We start from the raw sequence: 10,550 nt of genomic DNA on the forward strand, positions 1-10,550 counted from the left end.
AGCCTGCCGAAAATTGACTCCCCCCCATATCTTGGGATTAAAGTGTTTCACACACCAGAATGACTGTGGTGACACTTCTTGTTACAGATGGTTCCCCAACGGAGGCTTGAACCCAAGTCTCCTGGCTGGGAGTCCTGTACACTAACCACCAACCCACTTGACTAGGAGCATGGACCAAGAGCAGAGGGGGCTTGGCAAACAAAGTAGACTTTTCAAAAGAAAAGTTTTAATGTAGGCTTCTTTTCCAGAAATACAGGCTTTTACACGAGACTTAAACAGAGGCAGACAAACTCAAGACTAAGCAATGAACACAACAGGGGGAACTAATATAGGGAAGAACACAGGTGCAAAGAATCACAAATCAACACAGGTGAAAGCAATAAGTCAACAGAACACAAAATACGATGACGATGGTGACCCGTGGAGGAAGCAGCAGCCAATGATTATGTTGCCCTCTGGCGACCAGGTGAGGAAGTGGCAGCCACCCTGCTTACAGGACCCCCCCTGCTAGGAATGGCTCCAGACATTCCCTCGGGGCAGCCAGAGTGGCGATGGTTGAAAACCCGGATCAGGTCACAATCCAGGATGTTCCGGGCAGGAACCCAGGATCGTTCCTCTGGCCCATACCCCTGCCAGTCCACCAAGTACTGGAGACGACCACAAACCCGGCGGGAGTCTAGCAGTCGGCGGACAGTGTATGCTGGTTGACCGTCAATGATGCGGGGAGCAGGAGGTGACCTGGTGGCTGGAGACAGGGGACTGCAGACCACGGGCTTGAGGCGGGAGACATGAAAGGTGGGGTGAACATGCATATTATGAGGCAACTGGAGGCGGTAGGTAACTGGATTGACCTTCTGGAGAATCTTAACACTCTGGGGTCTAAGGGTAAAATGAGGCACACCGGTGATTGTGCGATGCTCTGACATTTGTGTAAATTTCATCAACTTTATATACAGTGATTCCAAAGTGTTTCATATCTTTGTTTTCAGCACAAACTCAGCTACAACAATATGGCAGCAGTAAGTAGGTCATAATAATGTGTGGATTGTAAACTGCTCTAAAAATACACAAACTGTAAACAGTAGTTTGAACATGCACAGGAATGTTGTAATAAAACACACTAAACAATTGTGAATAAGACTTTTGGTCACTGAAATGTGTTCTTCAAGGTCTTGGGTATCAAAAGATGACAAAATATTTTAGCAAAAATATTTTTAGCAATAAAATAAATTGCTAAAAGTTAGTGTTGTGACTACTATTTTTCAACAACAGGTGAGAATGGGAGGGCAAATGGCCTTTCTGTAATGAATATGCATTGGGTAGGAATACCTGCCAGCTAAGTAGGCTATTCACACCTGGCCGCATGCCTCCTCACCACTAAGACAAAGACTCAGTGAGCCATCCATTTAGAAGACAGAAACAAAGGCAACTTTTGATTTTAGAACATTTATTGAAGTAAACTGCATGGAAGATGAGAGGAGACTGGTGTACTCTTGCAACGTCTGCCTGGCCTCTTAGCTAGTGGTGAACTAGGCCGTGTTTCCTGATCAACATCTCTGCAAATATAATAAAAACAAAATTGTTAGGAAATGTGAAATCAAATCAAACTTTATTTATATAGCACATTTCCTTCAACAGGTGAAAATTAAATGTGCTTTACAAAAAAGGGACAAACCACTAACTAATGAAAACAATTTATGAAATGTGACATATACAAACAAAGAACCAAACAAACACAACCAGACGCAGAGAGGTAGCCTATAATTTTGAGAAGCAATGGTTAGAATCATTCGTAGTGTGGGAATTTACAAGCGCGCATATTAGTGAATATTCCTACAAACACACAGAGAATGTAATACAGCACACATTTACAAATAATGCAAGCTATCAACGAAAAAACATTAGCTTAACTAAATAAACACTGATATTCCAATTAAACTACACGCAACTCATCAATAACAATGCCTCAATCTGAACTAGGCTAGGTCTGTTTAGCTAAGTGGTTATTTTATTGCTATTTCCCGAACTTACTTAGAGTATGCTAATATCGATTGTGCAAGGACATCAGTTTTAGAATCCTAGCCACGCCACTACACGCCAGGCATGAGCTATTTATTACGAATATGATCGAAAAACATACAGTCTACCTGATACTTCTAACACAACCAGACGCAGAGAGCCTAGCCTATAATTTTGAGATGCAATAGTTCAAATCGTTCGTAGTGTGGGAATTTACAAACGCGCACACTGCTGGATATTCCTACAAACACACAGATACGTTGCAATACAGTACACATATTTACCAATATGATCATAAGAAATATACTTAGGCATGAAGTTGATCCTCAGTTCGCTGTTCGAAATGACACCGCTCTTCATCAGTGTCGGCTTCCGGACGGACCATTTTCCAAAATTAAACGAAATGTTCACCTCAAAAGAAGTGAATTAGGCGACACTCTGTGACATTCTTTCCCGCTTTCGCATACTTGGCATTTCTCACATGGATCTCGCATCGCCCCTCCTTTAGTCTCCTTCTATGGAGAGTAATTATAATGTTGTTAACATGTGAATGCGAATTGGGCGGACTTCCTGCTGAGCGAAATTCACATAGTAATGAATAAAGTTTAGCGAAGCATACATGATCTAATTAATCAAATTTGGAACATTTAAAACAATTCATATTATTTGCCAATGGGCGCATTGGAAAGTCGCGATTCTAAGGTTTCTGTCAAGCTGGGAGAGTTGGTTGGAAGCTTCTCAACCACTGACCGAATGGTCAAACACCCTTTTCATCTCCATGGTGAAGAGGGAGGCATCCGCACAGACTGGAGACTGCTGCTCCCAAAGAGCTGTGGCCCAGGTGAGGGCTTTACCAGTGAGGAGGGAGATGATATACGCCACCTTACTGCGGTCAGTGGGAAACTTGGCAGCTTGAAGTTCGAAGGCCAGGGAGCATTGGATCAGAAACCCCCAGCACCTCCCTGGATTCCCATCATATCGCTCTGGAGATGGCAGGCGGAGAGCACTGCCCTGGGACGACGGGGCAGGAGCTGGAACCAGAAAGGCAGATTGTGACTCGGGAGCAGCAAGGGATTCTTGATAGGAGGTTGCTGTTTTTGCTGACTCAGCCGGAAGGCATCGGTGAGGGACTGCACGTTGGAGAGGATCAGCTGGGGCATCTGTTCATGTCTCCCCACTGTGGCTCCTTGGCTCACCAGCGCTGTTTGCAGCTGTTCACACTCTGCTGGGTCCATGTTTGGCTTAGTCTTGCTGTTACGGGTGGTTCCCCGATGGAGGCTTGAATCCGGGTCTCCTGGCTGGGAGTCCTGTACACTAACCACCAACCCACTTCACTAGGAGCGTGGACCCAAGAGCATGACGATGACGATGTCGCCCTCTGGCAACTCGTGGAGGAAGCGGTAGCTTACACTTCTAGGCCTCTACATTATACTTTTAAAAGCATTTGCTGATATTCATAACAGAGGGCAAGTTGGGGGGAGTCAGATTTCGGCAAGCCTGCCCGAAAAATGACACCCCCCCCCCTGCATCTCGAGATTAAAGTGTTTCACACACACCAGAATGACTGTGGTGACACTTCTAGGCCCCTACATTATCATTTTAAAAGCATTTGCTGATATTCATAACAGAGGGCAAGTTAGGGGGGAGGGGGATTCAGATTTCGGCAAGCCTGCCGAAAAATGACTCCCCCTCATATCTTGGGATTAAAGTGTTTCACACAGCAGAATGACTATGTTGACACTTCTAGGCCTCTACATTATCATTTTAAAAGCATTTGCTGATATTCATAAGTGGGTGGGTTGGGGGGGGGAGTCAGATAGGTGCGGGGGGGATTCAGATTTTGGAAAGGCCACGTGATGACTGTATCCTGTATCCTTACCTGGATCTGTGCTATATACTCTGACAAGCATTTGACAACGTAGGTAACAGCATGGATTGTCCATCAACTGTACAGAAATTGTCCAGCAGCAACAAAATTTGTCCAGGTTTTTTTCCACAAGGTGTCAATCTCAAGATAAATTTTCATATTTCCATAAACTTTTAAATTTTTTTCCCCCCAGGATATGTGTCAGTACATACTAGGGTTGAGCCGAATACTTGGATGAAACGGGTATCCGGTACGGGTAATGTACTTTTTACGAGCACGAGTACCATCCGAGTAAAATGTGTCAATATCCGTACTCGTGATGAAAGAAAATCCTCATTTCGGTAGTTTGTCCAGTGTCCACATCGTTCCGTGATAGGCCAGCCACACACAGAGCTCCTCTTCTACTGCTGCGCCACACAACATAATCTTGCCATCGTCACAGCCACTCTGTCCACTGGGATCCATTATCTATTGTCATATATTCTCAATAAAATAAAGTTTGCAATTCTCCGATTCGGCTCAACACATTATTCTCACCATAGCTAAACACACATTTACTGGACATTCACACGTAAGCAAATATTACTGATTACAAGCGGACATTTCCAGCTTGCTACAGTGGGGCTAACTAGCCACTTAACTAGCTGCTACAGTGGGGCTAACTAGCCAGTTAGCTAGCGACTACATGCATGTACTTGTATTTCCTAACATTTAGCAATCTCATACACACACTCTACTAGCATCATTGACATACTAGCATTCTTATACATCCACTGTACTAATGCAATATCACTTTTGTGCACATTTAGATGTCGTCGCTCACCTGAAATCACAAGACATATAGTACATCGTGGTTAGCCAACTGAAACCTGGCGCGCTCTCTACTATTGTCTTCACACCTCTTTTACTGCTACCACAGAGTGAATTTGATAAGAAAATGTTTGGTTACGCTGACCTATAAACCGCTATTCCAAAAGCCAAATTAGACGTTATACATTGTTAGAAAGCTTATACTATCACCTCCTGAATTAATGAATTGTGAATCAAGCCAGTTCGTACTAAAAAGGGCAAAAACGCCATAAACGACACGTGCGGTATTACCCACAGCTATTTTGGAAGGTACCCAAGCATCACAAATGCTATATTTCACAAACGGATTGTCCAAGACAATATATGACCACTCAGTCTCAAAAGGGACATCTCTACGCATAGAACCAATGGTAAGGTTATGTATTTATTGCCAAATATTGACTGTAGAATGACATGGTATCATTTTTTAAAACTTTGTCTCGTTTATTTCGTTATTCAGTGAGCAGCGTTTTCACTGCTGTGTTGGCTGCATATCTTAGGGCTATTGTCGGGTTTATCTTGTTGCTATGACGGAATACGATTTTTGAGTGGTGAAAGAATATTTTTATGAATGCCCAGATAGACAAAACTGTCCATTATGTCATGGGTGGGGGGTGTAGTTGCAGATGAGACTGCAGGGAGGGGGTGCGTGTGAAATGAACGACGTGGCGCTGCGAAACTCCGTATTCGGCATAGTCATGTATGTTCTACTAATGAAACGAAAACAAAGCGTTTCAGTTTTTAACTCATACTTTGGTTGCAGTAGCACTGAAAGTCTGAGTTCAGAAATCTCGGCACGCCGGCATGCCAACCACTAGGGGCTTTGCACTAAGAGGTTAAAATACCAACTTCCGGCTATGCCCTGTCCATTTACGGTTTAAGCTCCGCTCATTCCGAGTATGGATACGGATACAGATAATTTTGTTGGTTGAACAGATACAGATAATGGCTCATCCCTAGTACACACACACACACACACACACACACACACACCTCCCTTTTTCTTCCCCCGTCATACTGTATAAGCCCCCCCCCCAAAAAAAAAGAAAGAAAAAATGCATTGCAAGGAGAGCAGAGGTTATTTGTTGAGTTTACTTTGACTTGTATGCTTGCGTATACATCAACCCTTGCAATAAACGTAGGCTAGAAAGACAAGGACCATGGTTATTGAAAGAAAAGCATACATAGGACCTAATGCTGCTCTGGATACAGGTAGCCTATATCGTGGGTGTTCCTATGACTTGTATTCCGAGTGCTTACAGCTTTGAAACTCCCTTTATTTCGTTTTACAATGTCAAAGCCTTTTAAAGGCTAATCATAACTTCCCCGCATTTCTGTCCGCTTTATCCTGTAATAATTTAGATCGTGGGAGAGCAGAAAATGAAGAATGGTTGCTAAATATGGTCTCAGAATGAAACATGTCTAACAAAGAATGTAACGTATTAGCCTACATGCTGATAGAGTGTATGCGTGTGCACACGAGGGGGAGTGAAATTTTGGCAGGGAGTCAAATCTCGGCACAACACCTGGAACGGTCAGCTACACAAATTCTACACACTGCACCTTTAACTTGAATCAAACACTTGGGGAACCTATGAAGTCCACCATGATGGATTTTTCTGCAGATTGAAAATTTGGCAAAAACTATAAAAAGTTTCTTCTAATAAACCGTAGTCCGATTAAGCCGAAATTGCACATGTACATGTATGGTGCATGTTTCCCTATAGGGTGTTAACTGCTAACGCCGGGCACCTACCGCACGCGTAGCGGTGCGTAAGCAGCACGGCGAAGCAGCACGGCGCGGCGCGTATTGTGTCTACACTGGTTCCGTTTGTGTTGTGCAAAGGCTTGCTTAAAGCTCTATATTCCTAGTAGCTCTCGCAGTCTGCAGTGGGATTACATTGTGTATTTCACGTTTGTTCACGACTGTTGATTATGGGTCAAGTGAATACCTTTTTCAGTTTGTTAATTTGGTAATTCTTTACAGCGTTTACTTTCTCACGTATTTACATGAGTTAACAAAATATTACCATAAGCTCAACGTAGCCTACATAATAATCAATCTCAAACTGTATTAATTTATTTGCTTGGTTAATAAGCATGAAAACTTTATGAAGAATATGTAATGATCATAATAATAATAAATAATCCATAATCAACCATTAGGAATTCCCATGTCGTCTTGTTATTCACGTCAAAACATTTATATGATCAGATTTAGTAAAATCAGTTAATCCTCAAAAAGATAGCGTAACAGTTTAAACTTGAAGGGATATGAACACCACAACGCCATGAACACCGGAAACTTTGAAGTACAAGTGCAATAAAGGCTTGCTTACAACTTCATTTATAAAATAGGTGCATTTTCATCGGCAAGACCACTAAATCTGATTTTTTAAAGCTCTGTGGATTATCTGATTTTTATTAACAAGCCCCTTTTGAAAGCACGGCAAACGAAGACATCGGAAAAGTCAAATAGGCTGAGCAATGGTTGGTTAAAAACTACCTTCCAATACTCGAGCTAACAAACCGCTGCTCGGTGCATTCACTTCTACATCATTCAATAGGCTACGTCTTTCTGTGATGTATTTTCAAATTTACCCCACCCCCTCCGCATTTTTCCCAGGTTCCAGTTTTTTGTTTTTCTTCCCCCTGCAAGGACAATACAAAAACGAAAAGGCTTGTATTTTTTAGCTGCTTATAAAATATATGGTAGGGAACTAGGGACACACCCCCAATAGCCAAATATAAGGATGAAATATAAATCAGAGCATGTATACCTAGCATTTTAGAGCATATTTCTGTGTATAAACAGGTCATCATGACGCGCGACAAGCCGAAAAATAGAACAGAAGCGAAAAACTACGCTTCAGTTCGCTTGTGTCGCACGAGTTTCGCAGCTGGTTCGCGACGCGTTCGCATCTGGTGTAGAGGACGTCGCCCGCTGCCGTTGTAATAACAGTACTTCAACTACGCTTCAGTTACACGCGTAGTGTGCTCGCGGTCGCTACGCGTGCGGTGGGTGTCCGGCTTAAGAGATCCATTCCAAGATGGCGGAGAAATGGTATTGGCCACAAATTTCAAGTGCTAATATCTTTTTACAACAATAATCTATGGACTTGAAACGGACTGGGCATAAAGAGGGCACTACCATGTTGCACCATCTCGGCGCAGTTGCAGATATCTCAAAAAACAAGGAAATTACAGGCATTTGAATTTTTGGTGGGAAGCTAATGCTAATATAACAAATTTCAAGTGCTTATAACTTTTTACAAAAATAATTTAGGGACTTGAAATGGACTGGGCATGAAGAGGACACTACCATTTTGTACCATGTTGGCGCAGTTACAGATATCTCAAAAAACAAGGAAATTACAGGCATTTGAAATTTTGGCGGGAAGCTAATGCTAATGCTAATACATCACTTTAAAACTCATCTTCCCATGAACGCTTTACCTGAACGCTTTACCGTCACCATCGCACACGTGGACTCTTGGTTATTCTCTCCATCAAGGGTGACAAGAACAAGTCGTTTCGTTAAAAATTGCATGATTTGTGGCGTGACAAAGTTAGCACTTTATGCTAATGCACATTCATGAGGGCAAGCTTGAGACAGTCATCACCAGACTATGACCGGTTCAGCTTAACGCAGCACTACCAATGATGATCCAGTGACAGCACTAACCCACTAGCCCAGTCCACCAGAAACTCCATAGCTATGCCCGCCACCCACTCCTGGCCCTCAAATATAGGAGAGACTAAAAAGATACGTTTTGAACCTAGCTTTAAATAAGGTGATAGTGTCTCTGCCCTGAACATGGGCAGGCAACTTGTTCCACAGGAGGGGAGCACGATAGGAGAAGGCTCTACCACCTATGATACTTTTAGCTATTCTAGGAATAACAAGGACGCCTGCACCCTGCGAACGAAGCGTTCATGACGGAATATAAGGAATAAGTAAATCATTTAAGTACAAAGGGGCAAGCCCATGTAAGGCTTTAAAGGTGAGAAGTAGTATCTTATAGTCTATTCGGAATTTAACTGGCAACCACTGAAGCGATGCTAACACTGAGCTGACGTGTTCAAATCTCCTTGTTCTAGTGAGAATACAAGCTGCTGCATTTTTATTTAGCTGGAGCCCTTTCAGAGAGGAATTTGCACATCTAGACAAAAGAGCATTGCAGTAATCTAATCTTGAAGTAACAAAAGCATGAACTGGCTTTTCTACATCATGTAAGGACGATATTTTCTGAATTTTAGAGATATTTCTCAAGTGATATAAAGCAACCCTAGAGATGTTTTTAATATGTATATCAAATGCAAGATCTGGAACAAAGGTAACACCAAGATCTTTGATTACAGCACTTGAAGTAATGGAGATTCCATCAATGTTAAGCATATAGTCAGATAGTTTGCATCTCAGGGACTTGGGCCCCACTACCATTATCTCGGTCTTATCGGAGTGAAAGAACTCTTCCTTGGAAGAAGACATTTGAAAGAACTCCAAAAGACCTCAGTGTGGAGTTTGGCATGGTAGACACCGCCTAGGGTCATTTTTCAATAAAGAGAAGAAACAGATGAACTTCATGTGGGTCTCATTAACCTTGGTGATATATCTTAGTTTAGCCCAATGATATATTTAAAATAAAATAAAATGATTCTCATTATTTTCTGTTGTTCAGTTTCCAGGAAGAGAGTTTATGCTTTAGGCCAGTGGTACCAGGGACCCACTGGGACAAAATATAGGTCCTACTGTAATTGTGTGGTTAAACAAATTTAAACATATGGCTTGTTGCCATTTGCAATCACATTTGCAGTCCATTACTTTTCACAGATGGTTTTTGGTAGGTTTTCACTCTCTCTGCAAATAGTACCCCACTGATTTCACCAGTAAGTTTGTAATTAAATAAAAAATGTTTCCAATTTACATTGGAATGAATTGCCATATAGTACATTTAGCACAATAAATGAAAGTAAAGGCTCATCTGACTGAACACTGAATATTTATTTTTGAAAGTGTGAATCATGTTGATAGATTAGAATTTATTAGAGGTCTGTCACTATATATTATAATATGCAACATAATTTCTCTGCAGACCAACAATATAAATTCTCAAACATTAGCCCAGAAAATGAACTAATATTCATATGTGATGAAGTAGTGCATAGGGAATAGCAGCATCACTGATTGAAACAGATTACAGAGGAAGCAAATTTAGATACAGCATATGTCTAGATACAGTATATACTGTATGTATCTGCATGCAGCACCTACAATTGCAAATTTCACAGCTAATTAGATAGACATTGAGAACACTGGGACAAATGTAGTGTGAGGAGAAACAGACTGAGGTAAATAGAACCACTGCAGGTAATACCTACATGCGGGTATCAGCATTACATTATCACTGTGTTAGAGGCACTTCTGTTACATTGGCTCTGTTGTGCTGGGTGTGATGATGATAACTTGCAATCTGTGTACACTTGACGATAAAAAACTGAAGAAAGGTGGGAGTGGTTATATGAAATCTCACAGGAACTGCTATGCTTTCTTTAAGAGCGCAAATTTTTCATCACTGCAAACATACTGTCAATAAAGAGCTGTTAATTGAACAGGACCATAAGCCTGTACAGATCTCCCATTTTCATACTTTCACTGACTGACATTTAAATATGCAGTGGTAGACCATCTCTCAATAACAAGTGGTAGACAAAAACCACACACACGTGCGCTCGCACACACACTGAAACTGTCACAAAATTTTGAGAACCAGAAGACAAAGGCCATGTACAGTACACAAACCACTACGCACAC

The sequence above is a fragment of the Anguilla anguilla genome, chromosome 5 (genome assembly GCF_013347855.1).
Source record: "Anguilla anguilla isolate fAngAng1 chromosome 5, fAngAng1.pri, whole genome shotgun sequence".
NCBI lineage: Eukaryota > Metazoa > Chordata > Actinopteri > Anguilliformes > Anguillidae > Anguilla > Anguilla anguilla.